Source organism: Gorilla gorilla, chromosome 23 (genome assembly GCF_029281585.2).
Source record: "Gorilla gorilla gorilla isolate KB3781 chromosome 23, NHGRI_mGorGor1-v2.1_pri, whole genome shotgun sequence".
Taxonomy (NCBI): domain Eukaryota; kingdom Metazoa; phylum Chordata; class Mammalia; order Primates; family Hominidae; genus Gorilla; species Gorilla gorilla.
The window spans coordinates 36,443,844-36,469,745 of record NC_086018.1 but is presented as its reverse complement, the minus strand read 5'-3'; the positions used below and the strand labels follow the sequence as shown (position 1 = coordinate 36,469,745).

Here is a 25,902-nt window from a genome sequence, read left to right as displayed (position 1 = left end):
ATCACCTGAGTGACCTTCTTCCCTAGCGGAGGACTGTGACTGAGATCACAGGCATGCATGGGACAGCTCCTGCCCTTCCACAGACCTGTGGCTGCCCAGGTCTTGGGCCAGGGTGGGCACCAGGGGCTAGGGTGGGTGGGTGAGCCTAGGGCGAACACTCATGTGCCACCCCCTCCCTGCCTGGTCTCCTCCCCTCCCCACAGCAGGAGCAGCAGCGGGAAAGGTTGGCGGAGGGGGGCTATTTTGGGAGCGTCTCCTTAGCAACAGCTGCCACGGCCGTCTGTGGCGGTTTTTCTATAGGTGCTAAAATATTCCACCCTGGTGACTACTGAGTGCCGGGGGGTGGGCGAGGGTGGAGGTGGAGGGCAGGAGAGACCCCTACAGTCCTCTGTCCCCAGGGCACAGCCTGCTGGGATGGGTTCTGGGCCTCTGGCCCCCCAGTGTCCCTTTAATCACCTCTGGACCTCACCCCCTGGGAGCTCCTGGGACTTTAGAGCTCTGAGGCAGGCCAGCTGTGTCCTGATCTGATTTCTAATCTAAGTATCTGGGCTACCTCAGTTTGCCTCATCTGCAGAATGGGCTGGCTGGACCTTTTTTTTTTTTTTTTTTTTTTTTTTTTTTTGAGATGGAGTCTTGCTCTGTAGCCCAGGCTGGAGTGCAGTGGCGCGATCTGCAATCTCTGCCTCCCGGGTTCAACTGATTATCCTGCCTCAGCCTCCCGAGTAGCTTGGATTACAGGTGTGCACCACAATGCCTGGCTAATTTTTGTATTTTTAGTAGAGTCGGGGTTTCACCATGTTAGCCAGGCTGGCCTCGAACATCTGACCTCAAGTGATCTGCCCGCCTCGACCTCCTAAAGTGCTGGGATTACAGGCGTGAGCCACCGCGCCCGGCCCTGGCTGAACTTCAAGACACTCTCTAGGACAAAAACCTCTGGCCTCTGTGACTCTAGCATTTTGAAGTGGCCTTTTCCCTCTCCTCCCCAGCTGTCCACCTGCCTGGCCCAAGTTACCCTCCCTTCCACTCCTCTCAGCCCTCTACACAGGCTCTCAGGGCCCCTGTAGGACCCAGGAGGTGTGAGCAGGACCCCAGAGTAAATCGGTTAGTGAGTGCTCTGCTAGCCTGGAATGACCTTTCCCCAGAAAGTGGAAGTTGAGCCTGGTTCAAATCCTGGCCCAGACAGTTGCTTACTGCCTGACCCCAGACAAGCCACTTCCCCTCTGTGTGTGTCAGTTCAGAGTCCTCACCTGTGAGGTAAAGACAGGCATAGCCCGTACCCCACGGAGATCTTGTGAGGATCAAAGGAGCGAATGGAGAATGGAGATGGCCAGGACGTTTTACCAAAGTGTATGGTGGACAGAGGTTTTACGAGCATTCTCCTCCAAACTTCAGAGCGAACCTCCTTCCTCTAGACCATTGTTCCTGGCCACACCGGCCCTGCCACTCATGGCATTACTGCCCGTGCCTCAGTTTCCCCATTGGTAACAGGTGCCTGGAGAATTCTTGCAAGAATCAAAGGAGACAATCCCTGCGAAGGTCTGGATAGTGCTGAGCTAGGGGTACGAGCGCAGGGGAAGCGGGTTGTCCTCATTCCGTCTGGGGAGGGGCGCATCTGTGGTGGATCATGACAAAGCCCACTTACCCTTGGGAGACCTAGTCCACACTGTCCCACTACAGACAAGGCCTCTGAGGTCCAGAGAGGACACGCATCTTTCCCAGAGTCACACAGGTTCTGACACCCAAGCCTTTTCTCAACTCCCTCACACTGCCCCCAGGCCTCTGCATGCCCATTTCCATCTCTGCTCCCAACCTCACACAGGGCTAGAAGCTACTCACACAGAAGGTGAACAATGTGAAGTCTTCCTTTAGTCTTTGATTATCCTCAAAACAGCTGCTCGACCACGTGCGGTGGTTCACACCTGTAATCCTAGCACTTTGGGAGGCCAAGACAGGTGGATCGCTTGAGCTCAAGAGTTTGAGACTAGCCTGGACAACATGACAAAACCCCGTCTCTACAAAAAATACAAAAATTAGCCTGGCATGGTGGCACATGCCTGTGGTCCCAGCTACTCGGGAGGCTGAGGTAGGAGGATGGCTTAAGCCCAGGAGGTGGAGGTTGCAGTGAGCCGAGATGGCGCCACTGCACTCCAGCCTGGGCAACAGAGCCAGACCCTATCTAAAAACAACAACAACAACAACAACAACACACACACACACACACACACACACACACACACACACACCCCGAAGCTCAAAGTGGGTATTATAGTTCTCACTTTACATATGAGGAAACAAAGGCCCAGAGAGGAGAGTTGAGCTGCCCAGGGTCACACAGGGCTGGAGAGGAGAGAAGGGCTCTTTCCTGGGGCCTCCAAACCTCTCCCTGCCTGGAGCTCCTCTGCTTGCCTCTCCCTACCTCCTCCCAGTCCAGTCTCCTTGCAGGATGAACAGCAGCCCCAGGGTGCGGCCCAGGCCTGGCAAGGTAACCCTCCTTGCCCCAGAGCCCCCATCCCATCTTCAAGTTTGTGCCCAGGGACTTGGCGTCAGGAGACTGATTCTGTGACAGTAGATGCTTTGGATCTACAGACATCTCTGTCTCCATTTTCCCCTCCTTCCTGCCCCTTCCTCCTCTCCCTGCACCCCACACTCCCAGGATGGCTACCAGGTCAGGCCCGTGGCCAGGCAGGTCATTTGTCTCACCCTCATCCTCCCACTTTCAATCCACGGAAAAGGTGAAAAAGACCAGGCACACATCTCTTGCCCACAGGGCACTCAGGCTGCTTGAGTCTCCCCTGCATCCACGCACTGAGCATTCATGTGATGGAACATCAGTCCTGGCTGTCTGCCTGTGAGGACACAGCAGGGTAACCAGGGAGAGGCGTGGAACAGGACGTGCGTTCTGGAGGTCTGCACAGTCGGAGAGAGCAATGAGAAAGGATGGCCACATTTATTGAGTGCCTACCATGATCTGTGTATTTCTTGTGCATCCACCTCACTTAATCTACCCCTTGGGAATGGAGGACATTAGGGTCCTCAATTTACAGACAGATTAAATAAAAACTTGTTCAAGGTCAAGTAGCTCCTAGGTGCTTTTGAGCCTAGGTTAGCCTGACTCCTCATCCCACTAAGCAAGAACCATACTTGTGCCCAGCCCAGGGGCTGGTACGTGGTGGGTGCCTAGTGCTGGTTGAATGAATGAGTGGGTGATAAATGACTTCTGCTGGGGTCATCAGGAGGCCTTCTCAAGGAAGTGGCACTGAGGCTGGGCTTGGGGAACAGCAGGAATTCTCTGGGCAAAAAAGGTGGAAGGACATTTCAGTGAGGAGGAACAGTGCGTGCAGGCAGAGAGGTGTGGAGGCCTGTGGTGTGTTCTGGAATCTGTGGAATCAGGGTGTACCTGTGGATTTATGGGATGTGGGATGCTGGATGAGGTGGGGCCTGACTATACCACACTGAGGAGTTGGGACTGAATCCTTTTGAGTAGGGAGAGCCCACGAGGAAGGGAAACACTTGTGGTGGTTTGTGTGTTGCTGTTCTTATGCTGACACCCTCGAGGCTCAGGAGAGCCAGAGGGGATTTCAGATTTCATCAGTTCTCCACCTGGCTTTGGGGTGCCTCGGTCTCTCCCTCTCTGTAATGGGGCTAGTCGGTGATGGCCAGACTCCCAGGGAAGTTTTGCTGGCTGTCTAACTGCAGGTGTTCTCTCGTCCTACCACCCTGGAAGGAGGAGCACTTTCCCTCCTGTCTCCTCGGAGGGCTAGAGTGACGTGGCAGGATGGTCAGGAAGTAGCTGGCTAGACAGGTGCTGTGGGTGCTGGGGGTTCCCTGACACCCCAGAGTGTGGGGCCCAGGCCTGACAGCTTGGGGTAATGGAGAACGACAGAGAACAAGAGACTAGGGTTTGGCCTGGCTTTGTCATCTCTGGGTGACCTTGGCCGAGTTTCTGACCCTCTCTGGTACCCAGTCTCGCCATCTGAAAAATGGGGCAGTGGTGACTGACTGATCGTGAGGGTCCCTCCAATAGGGCCCCCTCAGACTCCCAGAGTGAGGTGCTTCGGGTCCTTGACCGGCGGTACTTTGGGAGAGTACGAGGACCGCTAAGGAGAGGGGCCGGACTCCGTGGGACCCCAGAGGGACCAGCTCCCACCCACCCCCTTCCCGGCTCGGAGGAACCCTCTCCACCTGCCCCCTGGGGGGGGGCCACAAAACCCGGGAGCGGATCCAGGAACGGGTTCTGGGAGGAGCGCTCCTGGGGCGAGGAGGAAAACCCGGGCAGGATCCAGGGCAGGAGCGGGGCCAGCAGCCCCCCGCCCCAGCCCCTGCTCCGCGCCGCGGGCCCCGCGGGAGGGGGCTTGAGGCCGGGTTAGGCCGACGGGCGAGCGGGGCGGGGTCCCGCGGGCAGCCGGGGCTCCCGGGCTGGGGGGCGCGCGGCCTCCGCAGTGGGGCGCGGGTCACGTGTGAGGAGGGGCGAAAGTCTCGCAAAGCGGGGCGGCGTGCCGCGAGTTGGGAGTTCTCGGCGCGCCGCGGGCGGCGGGAGCTCGGGCTCCCGGGCGAGCCGGGGACGCGGCCGAGGCGGGGGCCGGGGTCCGAGACAGAGGGGGCCGCACGGAGAGTGGGAGGGGGAGAGACAGAGAAGGACAGAGGCCGCGAGGGAGACGGACAGAGACGCGCAGGGGAGAGAGGCAGCGCAGGCGGGGGGAGGCCGGCGGGCGACCGCGACGGAGACGGAGACCCCGCGGGCAGAGGGCGAGCGGGGCCGCAGGAGGCAGGGAGGCCGGGAGAGGGACCGGGACGCGAGCGCGGCGGAGACCCCGGCGGCAGGAGAGAGACGCGAGAGCGGTCGGGGAGGTGGCGACAGAGCCCGGCCAGCGGGGGCGGGGAGGGCGACCCCAGGCCGGGAGGCCGAGGGGTCGCGGGGCCGGGGCCGAGCGCAGCGGGGCCGGGAGCGGAGCGCAGGGCCGGGGGCAGAGCGCGCGAGCAGGAGCGGGTGACAGCGAGGGAGCCGGGCGCAGCGGGGGACGGCGGCGGGGAGAGCGCCTGCAGCGGGGGTGGGGGGCGCGGGCGGCGGGGCGCCCCGGGCCCCCGGACCCCCGCGCTGTGAGCCCGGCCGGGCCCGACGATGCTGACGCCGAGGCGGCGCCGAGGGCGCGGCGCGGGGCAGCGCTGAAAGTTGGGCGGCCCGCGGGGAGCGGCGCGGGACGGCCGGGACGCGCGGAGACCCCAAGACCCACGCGCAGACCGAGCGGCAGCCGGGGAGGGGAGCGCGGGCCGGCCGGCCGAGTTCGCGGGCAGGGGGCGCCGGGACTCCCCTCTCCGCGCCCGGGACGCCGCCCGCCGGATCGCGCCTTGGGATGTAGCGCCCGCTCGCCGCCTCCCGGACTCTCGTCGGACCCTCCGCCCAGCGGTAAGCCGCGCTCGCCCACCCCGGGCGCTGTCCGTCAGTTTGTCCCGCCGCGTGCGTGTCTGTGTGTCCCGGGCCCGCCGCTCCGGCCCCGCCCGCTGCGCACCTGATCCGGAGCCGGGTCCCGGCTGCCCGGCGCCGCGCGCGCGGTCCCGTGACTCCCCGGGAGCGGGCGGGCTCCACGGGCGGGCTCTGTCCGTCTGTCCGTCTGGGAGCGTCGCGGTCTGGGTTGTGGCCTGGAAAGGGGGAGAGAGGTGGGTAGAAGGGGTCTTGACCTCCTGCCCCAGCCATGACCTTTCTCTGCCTCCACCCACCCCAGTTGTCATGCCGGGGAGCTTCAAGGCAGGTGACTTGTGGCAAGGTGGGGGATGCCGCCTTTCCGCCTTCCCAGCTGCATCCTCGTTGCAAATGGCCCTGTGATCTGAAGAACGAAATCTCACTTCTCATGTTTTGAGCACCTACTTTGCGCCACACGACCCCAGGGCGCAGGGGCAGGGATTGGTAGAGGAGGCACTGCACGTTCACAGTGATAGAAACAGGCTGGGGAGGGAGGCAGAGGCTGCTTTTTCCTCCGCGTGTAGGGAGCACCCCAAGGCAAGAGAGGTCTCAATGAACCTCCCGCAGGGAGAACTTCCCCTGCAACCTGCCAAATGTCCCCCCACCACTGTCAGCCTCCCTGCCCCCTACCCACATTTCTGCCCCCAGTGTCCCCGATTCAGGATGGACAGGATGCAGGGAGTTGGGAGGTGGCAAGCTGGGTGGGGTGGAGCGGAGGGCTAGAGGCAGGGCAGCCTGGACAGCTGACAGAGCAGGGCCTCAAGAGCAGTAGAATGTTCAGCAGCAGGTTTTGGGGAAGTGGGGAACTCAGGGAGGGAGGCCCAGAGAAGGGTTGGAGCCGTGTGTGTGTGTGTCTGTGTGTGTGTGTGTGTGTGTGTGTTCTCCCCCACATCCAGTCCCATGACCTCCATGGCTTCAGGCCTTTTGGGGGCAGTTAGCAGGACTTTAGGGGCCCAAGAGCCTCGCTGTGGCCCTGGCTTGGCCTGTGCTGAGGGGAGCAAAAGGTGGACCAGGGCAGCTGGGGTAAGAGATGGGTGCAGCATGGTGGGAACAGAGACTGTTGGCCACTGAGCTGACCCATATCCCAACTGGAGTTGGAAGGGCTGAGCCTAGAACATTCCACTCCATTCTCATTGGGAGGAGGGACTCTTTCTGGGGTTTTCCACACTGGGCAGTGGGTCTCATATGTCCTCCATTCAGCCTCCCAGAAATTAGCTCAGCTGGCTGGGAGAGCAGCCCCCTGGGCTGGTCACTCTCCTCCCAACCGTCAGCTTCCACGTCTGTGGCATGGGGACGTCACTCCCTGCCCCAGTGACCTCCAAGGCGGGCCCTGGGCTCAATGAGCAGTGGGCTGTTCACAGGCTGGGGAAAGCACTGGGGAGATGGGAGTAAAGACTCACTTTACCTTAAGGGAGGTGAACAGCTAGTGGGTGGAGGTGGGCATGGGGCAGTGGGAATATGGCGGAAATAGCTGACCAAGGAGGAGTGTCCAGGATTAGAGGGGGAATCTGGGGTACTATTCCTCATGGCCCTTTGGGTTATCCTTGAAAAGAAAGCTCTTCTCTCAGAAAATCCTCTGGAGTGGCTGTGACCAGGCAGAGCTGGTTGAGTTTCTGCTGGGTGACCTTGGGTGGGTGGCTTGACCTCTCTGAACCTCAGTTTCTTCAACTGGAGAATAGGGATGATGATACTGACTTCATCAGGGTGTTGAGCAGTTTCCAGACTGTGTCAGGTGTGTGAAAGCCGCGTGCGCCAGCCTGGAGCATAGTAGGTTCGTAGACATTTGCGAAAGAGAGAATGAAGTAGCTCTGGGAGATGCTGTGAGAAGATGTCTTAGCTTAGGATAAGAAGGAAGGGGAGGAGGAACAGTGTAGGCTTACAGGGCGGGCTGGTTCTTAATGTGGATCTGGGGGAGGCGGGGGCGAGTGCTAAGGGGGGTGTGAGGAGGAGGGGGCCCCTCTGCGGGGACCACTGAGTCACGAGGACATGTAAGCGACATGACAACCAGCAACATGGTAACCAGGAAACTAGCGGCGGTGGGAAACAGAGCTGGAGCAGTGTGGGGTGGGGGTGGCGGGTAGGCCTGGCAGCGCCGGGCTCAAGGGGTCCGGGGAGAAGCCAGGCTGGCCCCTCAGAGTGAGGAGGGGAGGCCCCAGGGCCAGGCTAGCTGGGGAAGAGATGGGGGCCCTGAGGGGAGGCACCTCGGGGCTGTAGGGCAGGGGGCTCCTCCTGCACCGCCCCAGGCTCCTCTCTGCTCCTCCACATCTCCACTTTTCATGCCTCTCCCCCTAGGATGCCAAATTTGGCTCACGCAATCTGTCGTCTCTCTTCTGAGATTGGCACCGGGACGAAAGCCGAGTGCATTACATCACCACCGCCGCCGCTCCCCCTGCACGAGGAGAGCAGTAGGGGAGGGCCAGAGGGCCGGGGGCAAGTGGCCAGCCCTCAACTTTCTTTCCTGTCTTCCTGCTCACTCTTCCCATCTCAGTCCTAGATGCTGGGGGGCTTCTGGGGGCAGCGGCTAGAGGCAGGACGTGGGCTCCGGTCTCGGGGAGATCCCAGGACCAGGGCAGAAAGTCAGGTCATGTTGCCAGCCCCCTGTCTGGGTGGAGCCTGGAGGCAGGGAGGCTTGGTTCAGGACCCTGGTCTGTCAGTGCCTTGCTCTGTGACCTTGGGCAGCCCCTTGCCTCATGCGGAGTCCACATCTGTATAGAGAACGGCTGGCCACTTAAGATCTTGACGATTCTCCTGAAAGAAGGTGCCCTTAAGTTCTGCGGCTCTCCTGGGCCCAGAGGAGGGAGCCCTGGATTTCAAATCACCCTCTGTGACCTTGAGCAATTGGCTTCAATGCCTCATGCCTCCATCTCCCCACCTGTAAAATGGGGATGACAGAATTCTCAAAGGCAACAGCTATGAAAGCAGGAGACAGGAGTAGAGATAGGGCCTCTGACTCTGAAACCATAGACACTCAGGGGCCCGTGGATCCAGCATGCTGGGCAGGGGTTGGACAGGGTAGAGTGGGAGGGTGCCTGGATTCAGACAGAAGGTTTGGAGCTTAAATCACTGGTCTGATGCCTTCGTTTTACAAAAGTGGAAACTGAGGCCTGAGGGGGAAGTGGACCCATCAGGGTCACAGTGATGGTTTGCGGGTGGAGGAAGCAGAGCCAGGGCCATTGTTTTACAAAAGTGGAAACTGAGGCCTGAGGGGGAAGTGGACCCATGAGGGTCACAGTGATGGTTTGGGGGTGGAGGAAGCAGGGCCAGGGCCTGAATCCAGGGCTTCTGGCTCCCAGCTCTACCTGGAAGCAGACAGACAGATGTCCCTGTGTAACACTGTGGCAAGCCCAGACAGGACCCAGGAGCTTTGAGGGCCCAGCTCTGAATTCGGCCACCTCCTTTCTCCCTCCCTTCTCTCCAGTTTCCCTCACCCCACTGTCCTTGGGCACTAATCCCCTCCCTCTGTTGGTCTCTTTGAAGAACTCCTTTCAGTCTCATTTTAAAGCCAGTTTCAGGCAGTCCCAGGCAAGGACAGGTTGGATTTGGGGTTAAGCTGGAAGCTTATGCTCCATTCTAGAAAATTCCCAGAGCTGGAGGTGGAGCAAGATAGGGAGCAGCTGTGGATGTTTTGTGAGATAGTGGGCTCCTCAATCCTAGAGGTATTCAAACAGAGCCAGATGAGCACCTGCCAGGTGACTCTCGCCTTACGGGTGAGGCTGAATAACATCCCCACTTCCAAAATCCTAGGAGTCTTTGGTGTTTCCCAAAGAGGAGCTGGGAAGCAGTGCCCATCTCTTCCCCGCTTCCCAGCGAGGAAACACATTTGCTCGCCAGGCACTGGGCTAGGAGCTTTTGCAAATTCCCATTTAATTATCCATGGCAATGTTGATTTGATGTCCCCGTGTTACAGATGGAAGGGCCATGGCTCAGAGAATCTATGTGATTTGTCCAAGGTCACACAGTAAGACAGCAGAGGAGCCTGGGTGTGAGTTCAGACTAGTCTGATTCTCGGGGGCTGTCTCTGGGGCTTCCCTGGGGAAAGAGTGGAAAACGTTCCTCCCCTGGGCTGGGGCTTGGCAGGAGATGGTCTAGACGCCCCCACAGCGTGACACCCCCTCAGGGATCCTCTGGTTCCTCTGGGGGCTCCATTCTGAGGACAGATACCACCATGCATCTTAGGGGAGGACTCATTTCATAGATGGGAAGACTGAGGCCCAGAGACAAGGAATGGCCTGCCCGAAGGTGCCCAGAGAGTTACATTAGGGCCAGGCTGCCTGTCTCCTGGCCCAGGGCTCTGTCCCCTGTGCCAGTGAGTGAGGAGGGGCCTTTGGGCTGACGGTGGTGGCATGAGGTGTGAGGTCGGGAATGCAGAGGGCCGAGAGAGGGCTGGCTCCAAGCTAGGGCTGCAGGAGGAAAGTTATCGGCACAGGGAGAGGGGAGCAGAAGGGAAATGGCACACGTGCTACAGAGCCTGGTGAGGTCAGTGGGACCTGGCTGGCAGGAGAGGGTCTTGGAGACAGCTTCCTTGGGTGGCTCTCTGTGTGACCTTAGGTCAGTCCCTCACCCTCTCCGAGTGATGTCCACCCATCCATGTGAACCTGGGCTGAACGATCTATTTCCACAGAGTAGCTGTGGTCGGGCTGCTGTCGAAAAGCGCTCCTCCCAACGATGGGAGGATTCTGGGTCCTGGCAAGGGGCAGGCGGGAATCCTAGGGGTTGGCGTAACCTTTAAGCCTCCTCTGCGGACTCAGCCCTCCTTGGGGTGTGGGGGATCGCCAGTCACAGCCCTTCTTCTCCTTTTCATCTTTATTTTTCTCCTGTTCCCTCTTCCCCTCGCTACGTGGGCTGATCGCTGCTCAAACTTTTAATTCAGATGGTAATTGAAATAATAATATGGGCTGAGGCCCCTCTGCTTGTGACGCTGCAGCTGGTGGAGCTCGGCTATGAATAGACCTTGAGTCACACACGCGCGCTCCTGCAGGCGCGCACACGGGCGCTCACGGGGTGGTGGGTGGGGTGCAGCATGGGGAGCAGGGGTGGGCTCACGCCCTGGCTTGCTCTGGTCTTGGCCCCCCACTCCCAAAGGTCTTGACCAATCCTGGCCCCGTGGCCCAACACGGGGTCCCTGTCGTGAACCTGGAAGACTTTGGACATAGATGATTCTCATTTACAGGAGGGGAAACTGAGGCTCGGCAAGGGGAAGTGGCTGGCTGGAAACAGGCTGGATTTGAATGGATGGGTTTTGCCTGATTCTAAGACCACTGTTCTCTGTTGGGACACACAGGGTGGGAAACCGGTGAGGAGGAGTGCTGGCGTGTGGCCCCTGCCCCTCCCTCTGCACCCGTTGCCCCACCTGCTCGCAGCCCCCTCTCAGCCTGCGCGTGCATGCTCAGGCACAGACACAGGCACACACGCATGCGCATGCATGAGGGCTGCTCAGATGGCTGGTGCCGTTGCTTGGTGGCTGGGGTGAGAGCAGTGTTCTCAGGGTATTGCTGCAGGAGGGAAGCTGAGTGCCAGGCTCAGCGCTGGGCTTCATATTCATGATTTCACTTAATCCTCCACCACCCTGGGAGAACCATCACCCCCACTTCTCAGATGAGAATACTGAGGCTCAGAGAGACGCAAGGATTGGTTCCAGGCTCCTGGGTGGAAACAGCCACAGATGCTTTGTCCTACTGTGCACCCAGTGCCAGCCCCTCCAGGACCCTCACTGGCCACCTGAAGGGAGGTGGGTACATGTCTGCCGGCCTAGGCCTCCCCTTTCCTTCCATGCAACAGCTCAGCCCCTCCTCCCTGTGGCTGCTGGCCAGTCCCTGACCAGCCCTGGTGCCAACAGCTGGGACGTCTGGCCTTGGCAGGCAGGGGAGGGTGAGGTGCCCCAGAGAGACATTGGCAGGTCAAGAGGTCCTTAGGGGCTACCAGGAAAGGGGGTCCTTGGTGTTCCCGACCCCAGCAGGAGCTGTGGAGGGAGAAGTCAGCGTTGTCATGGTGACCTGTCAGCTGGGAGCTTTGGTCTAGGCCTGGGCGGGCCCCCAGCAGGGCAGAGGGGAGCTGAGGCATGGGAGGTGCAGTTGGGCGGAGGAGCTCCCTGGGACTAGGATGGAGGAGAAACCCCCACCAAGCTTGGCCCAGCAGCTCCTGTCTGCCCCTGCACTGGCCTTCTCTCCATTACCTCTCCTGGGAGATGGAGAAACCGAGTCCGGAGACCACCAGGGTTTGCCCAGGGTCACCCAGCAATGATGGCAGAGCCTCTCAACCCAGAGCTGCTCCTGACTCCTCTGTGTCCTGATGGCTTCCAGGGCTGCCGGCCCCTCCTCTCTCACTGACACTCCCCAGAGCTGTGGGGTTTGTGGGAGGCGAGCAGGGTCTGGGTCTCTTTAAGCTCCCTCTCCCCAGAAAATCCCCAGATCGGAGCGAGGGGAAGGGCAGCAGTCCCTGGTCCCAGCAGTAGGAAGGGTGGCCTGCGTCAGGGGCCTGGGATCGAATCCCAGCTCAGCCCCTCACTGGCTCCGCATGACCTTGACTAGGCCACTGTCCATCTGGGGGCCTCTCTTTGCCCCTCTGTGTATCGGGGGCCACCCATGGGGATGGTGGGGCGTGCTCAGCCTTTTCCTGTTTTGCCTGTCCTGGGAGAAGCGCACGCGCCAGTAACCTGGGCTGCAGGGATGGGAGGGTTCCTTTTTTTTTTTTTTTTTTTAAGATGGAGTTTCGCTCTTGTCACCCAGGCTGGAGTGCAATGGCACAATCTCGGCTCAGTGGTGCAACCTCTGCCTCCCGAGTTCAAGCGATTCTCCTGCCTCAGCCTTCCAAGTAGCTGGGACTACAGGCATGTGCCACCATGCCCGGCTACTTTTTTCTTTCCTTTTCTTTCTTTTTTTTTTTGAGACAGAGTCTCACTGTGTCTCTCAGGCTGGAGTGCAGTGGTGCAATCTCAGCTCACTGCAACCTCCCCCTCCCAGATTCAAGTGATTCTTCCGCCTCAGCCTCCCGAGTAGCTGGGACTACAGGCGTGTGCCACCACGTCCGGCTAATTTTTGTATTTTTAGTAGAGACGAAGTTTCACCATGTTGGTCAGGCTGGTCTTGAACTCCTGACCTTGTGATCCGCCCGCCTCAGCCTCCCAAAGTGCTGGGATTACAGGGGTGAGCCACTGCACCCGGACGGGAGGGTTCTTTAGCTGGGCCACAGCAGAGGGTGCATGTGCTGTGGGGAGCTGACCCCATTTTACTGATGGGGAGATTCAGGAGGCCTAGGGGAGGGGTGTGCCCATCTTCAAGTTGGTGGCAGAGTTGGCCCCTGGGACACCTCAGTGAAGCTTCCCCCAACCCCCTGCAGCTCCTCTCCCAGCCCCCACCCTAGACTCCCCCAGGAGCCTCCCCTCTCCTCACAGGCCTGAGAAGCCCAGGACCCTCTGCCCTGTGAGTGTGAAGGTACCACTCAGCCTGGGAGACAAATGGGATGGGGTCCGCAATTAGGGGCTCCGTGGGGCCATACAGGGGAGGTGGTGGGCACAGGCTGGAGAGGCCCTGGCTGGGGGTGAAATGGAGCAGGCAGAGGGGCTTTGGGCATCCTTCAAACCTCGTGCCCATGGATACTCTTCTGCAGTTATCCTGAGAAATGGGCCTCAAGTCCCTCCTAACTGTTCCTCACGGGGAGCTCCCCATCTCCGGGGAAGCCCACTTGTGTCTGGAAGGTTCTGCTAATTGATCCCTGACTCCCTCTTTCCTTCGCCCTGCCCTCTGGGGCAGAGAAACCCAGCCTGCTCTCAGCAAGACAGGAGGAGTGGCCCACCTCCCCCTCCCCTACCCCAAGGCTCCTCCAGCCTCAGTTGTCCCAGGCGAGGCCCGTGACTGGGAAACAGAAGATCTGGGTTCATGTCCAGCTCCACCCCTTAGCAGCTGTGGAATCTGGGGCAGGTTTTTCACCTCTCTGAGCCTTCACCCCCTGCCCCGTAAGGGTGGGCGTTTGCCTCTGTTTCTTTTTTTTTTTTTTTTTTTTTGAGATGGAGTCTCGCTCTGTTGCCCAAGCTGGAGAGCAATGGCGCGATCTCAGCTTACTGCAACCTCCGACTCCCAGTTCAAGCAATTCTCTGGCCTCAGCCTCCCAAGTAGCTAGGACTACAGGTGCGCACCACCATGCCCAGTTAATTTTTGTATTTTTAGTAGAGATGGGGTTTCACTATGTTGGCCAGGCTGGTCTCGAACTCCTGACCCTCATGTGATCCATCCACCTCGGTCTCCCAAAGTGCTGGGATTATAGGTATGAGCCACCGTGCCTGGCCCTTTGCATCTGTTTCTGAGGGTGACTGGGAAGATCCTGTGAGCCTGTGAGTGAATGAATGTATCATAGCTCGTTGATATGAACTACTTTGTGGCCCAACCACTCAAGGGCACTGCTGGGCCTGATTTCCAGACCCCCATCACCAGCCACTGCCTTGGGGTGCCACTTCTCTGGACAGCTGAGCCTCCCCCGGCCCTCCCTCACCCAGGCCCCCAGAACTGCTTTGGTGGGGCAAGGCTGGCTGAGTGTCAGCCCCGCCATGAGGCTTCAGATCCTGAGCCCACCTGACCTTGGAAAGGGCCTCTCTCTGGCTGGGCTCCAAGGCTGCCCCCCAACAGACACCCGGCAGTGGCTGGGCAGCAGAGAGAGAGAACTGGGTGGGGCAGAGAGAGGACCACTTGCCAGAGCTGTCCCGGCTCCCTGAGACAACAGGCTAGAGGACAGAGGAGAATGGCCAGCCAGCCACGGGAGGGGCCCCACTTAGCAGCTACATCAGCAGCCCGGCAGAGCTTACTCCTCACAGTCAAGTGGGCTGCCTGAGAAGTGGGTGAGCGCCCTGTCCTGGGAGATGTGTAAGCAACTGCTGAATGGCATCTGTTAGCAGGGCAGGAGGGGGCTCTAATAAAAGACCAGGGGAAGAAATTGGAACCAGACCCCAAAGAGTCCCTGTTATTTGGGCTGCAGAGTGGCGGTCCTGTGAGCTGGGGGGGTCTAACAGACTTTTCCCAGTGTTCCCCCGTAACATCCAGCAATTCCCCACATGGTTGTGTGTCACAAAGCCCAGAGTCCAAGCACCGCCCGTCACAGCTTCAAGACACACGCTGGATCCCGTTTCACCGCTCCTAACCCCCACTCAGGCCAGTGCTTTAAAATTGCACACAGGTCCTGCCCGTTAGTGGGTTGAGAAATTGATTTAGTGAGTTGCACTACTTGTTTTCCGAAAATGAAATTAAAAAGAAAATTTCAAAATACTATGCATGTAGTGAGGGTAAATATTATTTTGTGATGCTCTTACTTCAGCTTTAAATACATAGCCGGGTGCAGTGGCTCACGCCTGTAATCCCAGCACGTTGGGAGGCCGAGGCGGGAGGATGGCAAGAGCCCAGGAGGTTGCAATTGAGCTGTGATCGCATCACTGCACTCCAGCCTGGGCATTGGAGCAAGACTCTATCTCTAAAAAATAAATATAAAGTAAGTTAAAATAACAAACAGGATGTTTGCTTTTACTACAGATTTTGGTCAAAAAACTTGAAAGCTACTATCCTGTATAGAAATCCAGGAGGCGCCCTGATAGAGGTTCTGATGCTCGGTTTCCGATTTCCCTGGATGTTTGGTTCCTAAGGACATAAGTGCCACAACTTCCAGGATGCTGCTGTTCTGCCCTCAGAAGTAGCCTCCTGTCCCTTGCTCAGTGGACCACCCAGGTCCAGGGCCCCATGCTCCTCCAGAGCCACCACCTCTCCCCAGGGCCTAGATCCCAGGCCGGGCCAAATTCCCTGCTTTCCGCTCAGCCCAGGCCCAGCCCTGCTCTGTCCTTGTGCCCTCCTGCTTGCCCTCATCTTCCTAGGACCTTCTCTTTATGCCCTTTCACACACACACATGCATGCACGCACACATGCGTGCACGGAGCTCAGCAAAGCCGGTTTGTGACTTACCTGCTTCCCTTCAGCATACAGCAGGTGCTCAATAAATGTTCACTCAATTATTTACAGAGCGCCCTCCAAGGCAAGGCACTGCGCTGTGTTGAGATACATGTGGCCCCTGGCAGGAGGCAGATCCTGTTCCAGCTCAGGGGACATTTAGGGTGATGAATGAATGGATGGATGGATGGGGGTTGGCTGGAGTTGGAGATTCTCTGGCCTGAGGAGCCAGTGGGAAGGTGGTCAGAAGTAAAGAGGGGCACGCAGCCCGTGGCCCCCCCCCATGGCAGGCATTCTGTCAGTGACAGTCCCTTGGGGCTGTGGCCCAGCATTGAGTCATGGGCAGGGGCTGACTGTTCCTCCTGCTGTCTCTGGTCCTTCTGAGGCCTCTGTCTCCCATGCCCTCTCCCACTAGGTCCTGTACACATGTCCCTGCCACTCATCCCTGGGTGAGGCCAGGACATCCTCCCCCGAGCCCCTGACACCTGGGGGACACCTGGGAAAAGAAGCCCATGCTCCGTGGAGGGTGAGGCAGAGGCATGAGCCCTCTGACATCCTGTCCTCTCTCCCCTCTGCTCATGGCCATTGTGCTCATGTACAGTGACACAGAGGGTCTCCTGGTCACTGCTCAGAGGCCACCTCCGCTGGGAAGTTCTCCCTGACTACCGTGTCAAAAATAGCTTCTCCTTGGTCACAATGTGTCACATGGCCCAGTTAGACCCTTCCCGGGAATTGTGACGGGCTGGGTTATCTTGTTTGTCAGTCCTTAGATATTTATGAAACAGCTACTCTGTGCCAGGCTCTGGGAGTCAGGGTGAAGTAGGGAGGCAAGGTTCCTGCCCGTAATGATGTTGCAGATGAGACTGGTTTGACTGCTAAGGGCTGCCAGGAAGATCTGAGAGCTGGATGGGGAGGGAGGGCCTCGGGGCCTCTTGGAACAGGCAGCCTTTGAATCAAGACCTGAATGGGTAGGAAGGCACAAGCGGTGGAGTCTTGGAGAAGAGAATTTCAACCAGAAAGAACAGCCAGTGCAAAGGCCCAGAGACAGGAATAAACTGGTGCGTTAAAGGGACGGGAAGGAAGGTCTCTTCCCGTGGTTGGAGAGTGGAGGGGGTGCAGTCAGAGAGGGCAGGACCTCTCTGAGGCCGGGCGTTCATCCCGAGTGCCCTGGGGAGACCGAGAGCTCTGGGCAGGGAGTGATGTGGAGATGGACTGCGGGAGGTGGGTGGAGGCTGTGGGAGGAGGTGGTGGGCGGAGACTGTGGGCTGCAATAGTGATGTGGCTCTTTGGGGTGGATGACTAGGTGAGGGGATGTGTCCGGGGCCCCGAGGTTCGCCTGCTTTGGGCAAGCCCCCAAGCCCGCTGTGGGATGATGATAACAGCACCTGCCTTGCAGGTGTGGACCAGTCAGTGCATGGCCCTCAGTGAACACTAAGTGCGTGTTAGTTATTATCCCATTGTTATTGCGGTTGGGCTTAGGGAGGGCTGGAGGATGATGCCTAGGTGTCAGGCCTGAGCGACCTCCTGGGAGGAGTCACAGACTGAGATGGGCAAGGCAGGAGAGGGGAGGATGGGGGCATGGCTTGGGCTTGGCAGTGCCGGGTTCGCGATGCCTCTTCACTGTCCAGCAGACACAGGGAGCAGGAGCCAAGTGGGCTTGTAGCTGCCTGGGAGGGAGGCGCAGGCTAGGTGGTATTTTAAGCCACAGGACTGGATGAGATCACAGGGAGGACTGGGGAGAAGAGAAGGGAGGTGGGATGGCGGAGCTGGGCACTGCACGGTGTGGGTCATGGAGAGGCCAGAGGCAGGAGAGCGAGGGGCGACCTGGAGAGGGACCCTCAGGCCTGGAGGACTCAAGGAGGAAAACGAGGGCCAGTCCAGAGCCTCCATCAGAGCTGCTGAGAGGGAAGGGGGCACAGAGGAGCCCTGGAGGGGGCTGAGGGGAGACTAGGAGGTGAGGAAGAGTGGAGAGTAAGTCATGCCCTTCAAGAAGGGCTGCAGGCCGGGCACCGTGGCTCATGCCAACACTGTGAGAGGCTGAGGCAGGAGGATCACTTGAGCCCAGGAGTTTAAGATCAGCCTGGGTAACATAGGGAGGCCCTGTCTCTACAAAAAATTAAAAAATAAGCCAGGGATGGCAGCACACACCTGAAGTCCCAGCTATTCGAGAGGCTGGGGTGGGAGGATCGCTTGAGCCTGGGAAGTCAAGGCTACAGTGAGCCGTGATAGTGCCACTGCACTCTAGCCTTGGTGACAGAGCGAGACCCTGCCTCAAAAAATAAAAAGAAAGAAAGAAAGAAAGGCTTCTGCACTTTACAGTTTACAAACCCCTGCCCACACTGTTCGCCTTGGCAGCATGCCTGTTCATTGGGTGTTATTCCTTCCCATTTTACGGATGTGACTCAGAGAGGTTAAGAAATTTTCCCAAAGCCACGCAGCCCATAGGTGAAGTGTTCTCAGACTTTCGGGGTGACAGTCCTTTTTTTTTTTTTTTTTTTTTTTTTGATGGAGTCTTGCTCTGTCGCCCAGGCTGGAGTGCAGTGGTGCAACCTCAGCTCACTGCAAGCTCTGTCTACCGGGTTCACACCATTCTCCTTCCTCAGCCTCCCGAGTAGCTGGGACTACAGGCGCCCGCCACCACGCCTGGCTAATTTTTTGAATTTTAATAGAGACGGGTTTCACCATGTTAGCCAGGATGGTCTCGATCTCCTGACCTCGTGATCCGCCCGCCTCGGCCTCCCAAAGTGCTGGGATTACAGGCGTGAGCCACCGCGCCCGGCCACACAACCTTATGAATACCTTCTCTGGAAAATATGCATGTGTACACATTAATTTTAAAACTTTTCATGTGCATTTTCCCACAGGTAATACATTCATACGGTTCTAAAATTTAAAAAGACACAAACGGGAATACAGTGACAGTTCTTCCTCCCACCCTGTCCCCAGCCACTTGCTTTCCCTCCCTGGAGCAGCCAATGTCACCAGCTTCCTGGGTCTCCATCCACAGACAAGCAGAGACAAGCAAATATGTGTATCTATAAATTTCTTCTCTCTCCTTTTTTACACAAATGGTAGCTACTATACTCACCGCTCATCACTGTTGCCTTCTTTTGCTTAAAAATACATCTTGAAGACCTACATTGCTCCTCACAGAGCTCCCTCCTGGCTTTTTCTGTCTGTGTGCTGTGCCATTCGTGGATGGGCATTTGGGCCGCTTCCAGGCGGTGCTGCTGAAGGCAAGGCTGCTCATTCCCCACGTGTGAGTCTCGGGCTGGAGTCCCAGGAGGGCCCAGGAGGCGTCACAGGCGATACCACCCAGTGGCCTCCACTGGATAAGTGAGGGAGTGGGGCTCGAACTCAGCCCTGACTGTTCTCACTCCTCCCTGCTCCCACGCCACTTCTTTAGGGGGCACCTGCTGGGCCCAGCCGAGCATCCCAGAGAAATCCTGTGTGTGAGTGAGAGGGGCACATTAGCCCCCATCCCCCTAGGTTCTGGGAGACACCCCCCACCAGCCGGCAGCCCCAACTCCTGGAGTCTTGTTTGCTGACAGCTAAGGATGAGGCAATGGGATGGGGCAGCAGCAAACACCACCTCACCCCCACCCCCAGCCCCACCCATGCTGGAGTGCGGGGATGAGGGTCAGATGATGATCAGACATGGGCTGTTACGACGTCACCTCTGCTGCAACTTCCCTGACCCCCGCCCAGCAGAACTCGTGGCTCTTCCCCAGCACCTCCCCTTCTGCCCAGCCCATGAGGAGATTTCCCCTTTTCTGGCTGGGGAGGGAGGGAAGCCAAGTGGAGGAGGGACTTGTGGCTGCCATGGTCAGTCCTCAGGTGCTCCAGGCTGGGCAGGGCCTACCGGGCAACTCTGCTGAGAGCTCCCTCTCCTGTCTGTGAGCTGGCCTCCCTCCCCTACTCCTCCTGCTCTCTGGCCGGTCCTCCTCATCTGCTCTGCAGCTTCTCTCCCATCTGTGGGGCTGCTGGGGCCGGGTCTAAGACCCCCTCTCCTTTTCCATGCCCTTGGCCCAGCCAGTCTCGCCCACCCTCACAACTCAACCTGTCACCAGCGTTCACCATCTCATGCACCCAGCTCTGCCCGCTCTCCCTCTGGAGGCTCGGGATCTGACGTCGGGTAGACATCTGCATTTGGACGTTCAAAGCCACTGCACACTAGAAACCATCGCTCCCGAAACCTGGCCCTGTTTCAGTCTTCCACCACTACAGGCCACTCTCGACAACCCCCTTCCACCCTCAAACCCTGCGGACTCTTCACCCAGAATGCATGTGTCTCAAATCCATCTCCTTTTGAGCTCCATGGCCACCATCCTGGTAGCTCCAAGCTACCATCATGGTCTTCTCCCCAGCCGAATATACCTCATCACAGCGACTGGCACTGCGCTCTGGACAGTGCAGACTTCAAAGGCTAGCTGAGGCAAGGGCCAGGGTGCCACTGGGATTATATTGGGAATGTTTATCTTTTATTTTTATTTATTATTATCTTTTGAGACAGCGTCTCATTCTGTTGTCCAGGCTGGAGTGCAGTGGCAAGATCTTGGCTCACTGCAACCTCTGCCTCCTGGGTTCAAGCGATTCTCCTGCCTTAGCCTCCCGAGTAGTTGGGATTAGAGGCACGCGCCACCATGCCTGGCTAATTTTTGCATTTTCAATAGAGACGGTGTTTTACCATGTTGACCAGGCTAGTCTCAAACTCCTGACCTCAGGTGATTTGCCCATGTCGGCCTCTCAAAGTGCTGGGATTACAGGCATGAGCCACCATGCCCAGCCTACTTTTTATGTTTTAGGGAAAGAGTTTCACTATGTTGCCGAGGCTGATCTGAAACTCCTGGGCTCAGGCGATCCACCCGCCTCAGCCTCCCAAAGTGTTGGAATTACAGGCATGAGCCAATACACCTGGCTAGGAATGTTGTATTTCTTTTTTTTTTTTTTGAGACGAAGTCTCGCTCTGTCACCCAGGCTGGAGTGCAGTGTGCAGTGGCGCGATCTCGGCTCACTGCAAGCTCCGTCTCCCAGGTTCACGCCATTCTCCTGCCTCAGCCTCCCGAGTAGCTGGGACTGCAGGTGCCCACCACCATGCCCGGCTAATTTTTTGTACTTTTTAGTAGAGATGGGGTTTCACCGTGTTAGCCAAGATGGTCTCAATCTCCTGACCTCGTGATCTGCCTGCCTCGGCCTCCCAAAGTGCTGGGATTACAGGCGTGAGCCAATACACCTGGCTAGGAATGTTGTATTTCTTTTTTTTTTTTTTTTTTTTGAGACGGAGTCTCGCTCTGTCGCCCAGGCTGGAGTGCAGTGGCGCAATCTCGGCTCACTGCAAGCTCCGTCTCCTGGGTTCATGCCATTCTCCTGCCTCAGCCTCCCGAGTAGCTGGGACTACAGGTGTCCACCACCACACCCGGCTAATTTTTGTATTTTTAGTAGAGACAGGGTTTCACCGTGTTAGCCAGGATGGTCTCAATCTCCTGACCTCGTGATCTGCCTGCCTCGGCCTCCCAAAGTGCCGGGATTACAGGCGTGAACCACCATGTCCGGCCGGAATGTTGTATTTCTTAAGCCTGGTGGTAGATACACAAGGCTTTATTTTATTTTATTTATTTGAGACGGAGTCTCACTCTGTTGCCCAGGCTAGAGTGCAATGGTGTGACCTTGGCTCACTGTAACCTCCACCTCCCGGGTTTAAGTGATTCTCTTGCCTCAGCCTCCTGAGGAGCTGAGATTACAGATGCCCACCACCATGCCCGGCTAGTTCTTGTATTTTTAGTAGAGATAGGGTTTCACCATGTTGGCCAGGCTGGTCTTGATCTCCTAACCTCGTGATCCATCCGCCTTGGCCTCCCAAAGTGCTGGGATTGCACCTCACAGGTCCAAGCCATCCTCCCACCTCAGCCTCCTGAGTAGCTGGGACTATAGGCATGCACCACCACACTCAGCTAACTTAAATTTTTTGTAGAGATGGGGTTTTACCATGTTGCCCAGCATGGTCTTGGATTCACGGCCTCACGTGATCCTTCTGCCTCTGCCTCCCAAAGTGCTGGGACTATGGGTGTGAGCCACCATGTCTGGCCTAAGGGCTTTATTGTATTAGTCCTTATTCCTATTTGTCTTAAATATTTCACATGGAAATTAAAACCAGACCAGGCAAAGCCTGACAGCCCGCCAGCCCTGAGGGGGACATCCACAGCCCTTGCCATCTCCCGCCTCTGTGGCCTCATCCTGGTCCACTCACTCCCAGGCTCACTTCACGGCCACAACCTGGCCTTCCTGCAACTTCTCAACACCAGACTCAGACTTTTGGAGTATTCTTTCTTTCTTTCTTTTTTTTTTTTTTTTCAGAAGGACTCTTGCTCTGTTGCCAGGCTGGAGTGTGCAGTGGCGCGATCTCAGCTCATTGCAACCTCCACCTCCCGGATTCAAGCGATTCTCATGCCTCAGCCTCCCGGGTAGCTGGGAGTACAGGCGCCTGCCACCACGCCCGGCTAACTTTTTGTATTTTTAGTAGAGACAGGGTTTCACCGTGTTAGCCAGGATGGTCTCTATCTCCTGACTTCATGATCCACCCACCTCCGCCTCCCAAAGTGCTAGAATTACAGGCGTGAGCCATCGCACCAGGCCCTTTTTCTTTCTTTTTTTTAGACAGAGTCTTGCTCTGTCACCCAGGCTGGAGTGCAGTGGCACGGCCTCAACCTCTGCCTCCCAGGTTCAAGCAATTCTCCTGCCTCAGCCTCCCAAGTAGCTGGGATTACAGCCACCACACCTGGCTTTTTTTTTTTTTTTTTTTTTTTTTGAGACAGAGTATCACTCTGTCGCCCAGGCTGGAGTGCAATGGCATGATCTTGGCTCACTGCAACCTCCCCCTCCCAGGTTCAAGCGATTCTCCTGCCTCAGCTTCCTGAGTAGTTGGGATTACAGGCATACGCCACCACGCCTGGCTAATTTTTGCATTTTTAGTAGAGACAGGGTTTCACCATGTTGGCCAGGCTGGTCTGGAACTCCTGACCTCAAGTTATCTGCCCACTTCAGCCTCCCAAAGTGCTAGGATTACAGGCATGAGCCACTGCGCCCGACCTCCTGGAGTATTCTACACCCCACTTCCACAAAGATACACAGTTCTCCGGACAGACTCCCACTTACTACCCAAGTCTTGGCTCTGCCATTTTCTCACAGAGGCCTTTGGAGATGCCCATCAAACCAGAGGCCTGCCCTCTGTCTTACCCCATGTTGTACTTTTCCTTCAAACTGCTTTAACGCCACGCACATCCGGCCGCCTGTGATGGCAAATGCCTACCATCCAGAGCGTCTCTCTCCAGCTCTTGCATAAGCTGGCCGAGTCCAAGGCCTGCGTCTGGCCCACAGCTAGCGTGCAGTCCATAGTAACTGAGCGGAAGCCCCAGCCAGGCAGTGGGGTGTTGAAGCCCCACCCGCCGCCACTGAGGGAGCTGTGGTTGTTCTGGAAAAGAGAAGCTTCAGGGATCCACTGGCCTTCACAGCCCTGTGGGGAAGATGGGCACAGGTATTTGTGGAGGGTGGGAAGCTCTCGAGGGAGGGCAGAGGCCTGGCATCAGCAATTCAGCAAAGGGCACACCTGTGGGTTGAAACAGGTGGCCTCTGGGTCCTCCAGCCCCCAGCACCTGTGATTTGGCCCTCACCAAAGGCCCCTCTGGACATTTTGGGGAGCTTGCTTGTCAGCCTGCTCCCCCGCCCCACATTCGCCGGCCAAGTGGTTGGGAGGGCCCGGTGGGGTGCAGAGTAGGAGGAATGAGCCGGTTCACCCCCTGCTGCTCCAAGCCCCTTTGGAGCCCAAAGCTTGGTCTCCAGCGTTTGGCTGGACCTGAAATCAGGAACCTGGGTCCTGGCTCCAACTTGCCCTGTGATCCAGTTTCTCCATCCCCATAGGACTGACTTCACAGAACCTGGCACGTAGTAGGACTGGATGTGTACCAGGTGGAAGCAAGCGTGTGACAGTATTTCTTCAAGGCAGGACAGTAGCATGCCTTGCTAGCGTGCTTTGATGCCCATTGCCCAGGCCCACATCCTGGCTTTACCACTTACAAGCTGTGTGACCTTGGGCAAGTTGCTGAACCTCTCTGTGCCTTGGTTTTCTTCTAAAACAGGGGTAATGATAATTTCCTCTGAGATCATTGTGAGAATGATAGGAATTGATCAGTGTAAAGTACTGAGTAAATGCATGCTCAATGCTCGGATGCTCAGCCTGGATTTTTGCGATGTCAGAGGGCTGCCTGGTGAGGGAGGGGCTAGGTGTGCCACAGGATTTCGTGGTCCAGAAGAAGGTGGGGAGGGGGACAGCTTTCTTGAGCCCCCACCATGTGGCATGCGCTTTTGGGACAATCCACATCAGGCCCTGCAGGTAGGCACTGCGATGTTCCTTTCACCATTGGAGATACCGAGGCTCAGAGAATCCAGTGACCTGCTAGAGCCAAGTGGGACTCAGCTTGGTTCCAGTCCAGCTCTGTGTGATCCGAGGCTGCTCTTCTTGCCCACCAGCTCCCTAGTGCAGTGAATGAAGACAAACTGGGCAGGGCCCTGTGGATGGGGCCCAGGCGGGCTCTGGGATGCTGCATCTGAAATTGAGGGGAGGAAATCAAGAGGGAGCAATGTTCAGCCTTGAGTAAAATGCACCTTATCGATCACTTACTCTGGGCTGGGCACGTGGTGTGCATGATCCCATTTGTCCTCATTACAGTCCTAGGAAGTCTGCTCTATTATTAGCTTCTCCTAAAGATGGGGCATGCAGGGACTAGAGAGGTTAAGTGCCTCGCATAAGGTCACATGGGCACAAAGTTGTTTAGAGGCTCCAGAGCTGAAGCTGCTGCACCAGGCGGGGGGTTCCTGAGACTCATGAAGAGGAGGGAGTCAGGCCTCCCAGGGACAAGGGCCTGCAGAGCCTGCAGAGGGCAGTGGCAGGTAGGGACCCTGCCACAGTTTCCCCTGTGGCTCAGTCTGTCTTTGGCTCCCCTTACTCTTTGAGGGGTACAGCTCAAAGAGCCGTGGGCCTGGGCTCTTGAGTTCTCTTCCTCCCTGCAAAGTTCCACTTGTTGGAGTGGAAAGCCCCTCCACTCCAATCAAACCAGACCTGAGGGCCTCAGCTGGAGTGGGGACAGACTCTGCTCCACAAGGGCTGGGAAATGGGACAGTGGTGTTAATTCTATTTCTTTTTTTTTTTTTTTTTCCCGAGACAGAGTCTCGCTCTGTTGCCCAGACTGGAGTGCAGTGGCACGATCTTAGCTCACTGCAGCCCCTGCCTCCTGGGTTCAAGCGATTCTCCTGCCTCGGCCTCCCAGGTAGATAGGATTACAGGCACTTGCCACCACGCCTGGCTAATTTTTGTATTTTCAGTAGAGACAGGGTTTCACCATGTTGGCCAGGCTGGTCTCGAACTCCTGACCTCAGGTGATCCACCTGCCTCGGCCTCCCAAAGTGCTAAGATTACAGGTGTGAGCCACCGTGCCCGGCAAATTCTGTCTATTTCTTCCAGGAAAATCCTCTACCCTTCAGGACCCATCCTGGGTGCGCTGAGCTGCCCTGGGCTGCGTCCCCTGACCTCCACTCCCCTGCGCTGGCTTCCTCTGGTAGGACATTTGCTGGAGAGTCAGCCTCCCCATCTAGGCCCAGGAGGGCTCAGGGATGGCTGGGGCTAAGGAGACTCAGGAACGCCCCCCATCTGTCACCTGACTCCAAGCTCTGTCTGGGTGCCTCGTTTTGTACATTTTCCCACCTCTCCTGCCAGGGAGCCATGATGGTCTCCCCATCTTGCAGACAGAGGGAAGGAAGTTCTGACCAGAGCATGTTAGTGGTGGAGTCAGGAGTGGAAGGGGTTCCCCAGCTCCCAGTCCAGCATTCTTGGTCATCAGCATCTGCATCTTTGTCATCACCATTATCAACGTCAGTTTTTGCACTTTACCTGCAATGTAATAACGCATGGTGGTTGTCATGTTCACTCAGCAGCGGCCTGGTGAGGAAGGTACCAGTATCGTCATCTCCAGTTTGCAGATGAGAAAACTGAGGTTCAAAGAGGATATGCTGGGAGATGACAGAGCTGAGACTGAGAGCCAGGTCTTGCCACCCAAAACATATGGGTTTAACCAGCACATTTTCTCATATTGAACAGAGGCCACGTGCTGCAGATAGACAGTGAGGCCTGAGGGCTCAGAGTAGCAGGGTCAGAGAGTCTCAGGGGCTCAGGGTAGGTCTGGAGGGATGGGGAGAGCCTGGGGGTCCCAGGTTGAGCAGGGTGATATGGCAGGAGAAGGGGTCCCGAAGCCAGAGGCTGGGGACCAGAGTGAGCCAAGGACCTGGAGCTAGTCAGACTCAAGTTAGATTTCCAGCTTTGTCACTGCTGCTGTGTGGCCCCCAAGCTCAGCATCACCCCTCAACCCCCCGGCATCTCTGTAGCCTGCAATTCTTCAGCTGGGGAGGAGAAATAACAACCCTTCTTGTTACTGTGGTAGGTGCTTAATACATACTTGTTAAATACACAAAGGATAC

General features: G+C 57.3%; 1 protein-coding gene across 4 annotated transcripts in view; it reads left to right on the top strand.

Moving 5' to 3' along the window:
- The first annotated feature begins 4,553 nt into the window (after positions 1 to 4,553).
- Positions 4,554 to 25,902, top strand: part of KCNJ4 (potassium inwardly rectifying channel subfamily J member 4) — a 29,443-nt gene continuing 8,094 nt past the window's right edge. Inside the window, exons 1-2 of one of the 4 annotated variants that reach the window (XR_010133185.1) lie at positions 15,030 to 16,436; positions 18,243 to 18,523. The gene's annotated coding sequence lies outside the window, so the exon portion shown is untranslated. Of the gene's footprint in view, positions 5,405 to 11,008; positions 11,187 to 15,029; positions 16,437 to 18,242; positions 18,524 to 25,902 lie in introns of those variants that run through there. The other 3 variants (XM_004063469.5, XM_055374639.2, XM_063704992.1) reach the window with 3 other exon arrangements.